Consider the following 1,086-nt stretch of genomic DNA (forward strand, 5'->3'; position numbering starts at 1 on the left):
GGGTTTTTGGGACCTGTAATGAGGCTCAGTGGGAGGAGTGAAATGAAATTATCAGGAAAGACTGTCTACGGTATTCTCACAAGAAGCATCGTTACTGTCAAAAAGAATGAAGCTTGGTTCCATTTCGCTGGTCAGCCAATGAAGTTCTCTATAAGAGAATTTCATATGGTGACCGGTTTGAAATGTAATGGTGAAGTAGAAGGACCACGAGGGGAATATGAGTGGGACTTGCTAAAGGGGCGTACTCATAAGTTAAGCGACGTGTTGAACCAGCTCAAAAAGACAAGAGTAGATGCTTCTGATGAGAGAGTTTGCCTCGCAATGCTCCTCCTGGTAGAGAGCATATTGCTGCCGAAGAACAACAAAGGGACTTTCCCTTTGGAGTATGTCAACAAAGCAAAGGATATGATGTATCCATGGGGAAGAGACGCTTACCTGGTGCTCCTGAGGTCAATTCAAAAAGCTGTCGCAAACCACTTGGAGGATACTTCAAAATCCGAGCTGCAAGGTTATCCTCTAGTATTCCATCTTTGGATACTAGAGTCCATTCCCTTGCTACGAGATAAGTTCAGTAATTGGGCACCGACTGTTGATGTTCCTGGACCGATTTACTTGTGTGAGAAATACACTGAGCTAGAAAATCCATCACTTGAACGGGTTTTACAGATTGAAGCTCATAAAAAGGCAAGCTTTTACAGGGACCTTGTTTTGATATCTTTCTCTATTTATTTCGCTTCTTCTTTTTAAAAACTTATTCTCATTGGTTTCTCCTTTTTTTATGCTTTCAGCTGAAGGTCACATGCATCCTACCTCCTATTCCTCATGATCCAGAAGATGATGTCTCCATGGAAGACGAACATAGTGACGAGTTGGAATCTGTGAAAGATATATCCAAGAAAGGGTACAAGTTTAAAGCCGATGATTGGAAAAATAGGTCTGTAGACACATTGGACACATTGGATGCTCTTATTCATATGACGATTCATATGACGGAAAATGTGGAGACTAGCCAAGCTTCTGCTTCGATTGAGGATGACTCAGAAAATACCAAACTGAACAAGATCATCGAGTTAATGATGGAGAATG

This window comes from Brassica oleracea, unplaced genomic scaffold (assembly GCF_000695525.1).
Source record: "Brassica oleracea var. oleracea cultivar TO1000 unplaced genomic scaffold, BOL UnpScaffold00982, whole genome shotgun sequence".
Classification (NCBI taxonomy): domain Eukaryota; kingdom Viridiplantae; phylum Streptophyta; class Magnoliopsida; order Brassicales; family Brassicaceae; genus Brassica; species Brassica oleracea.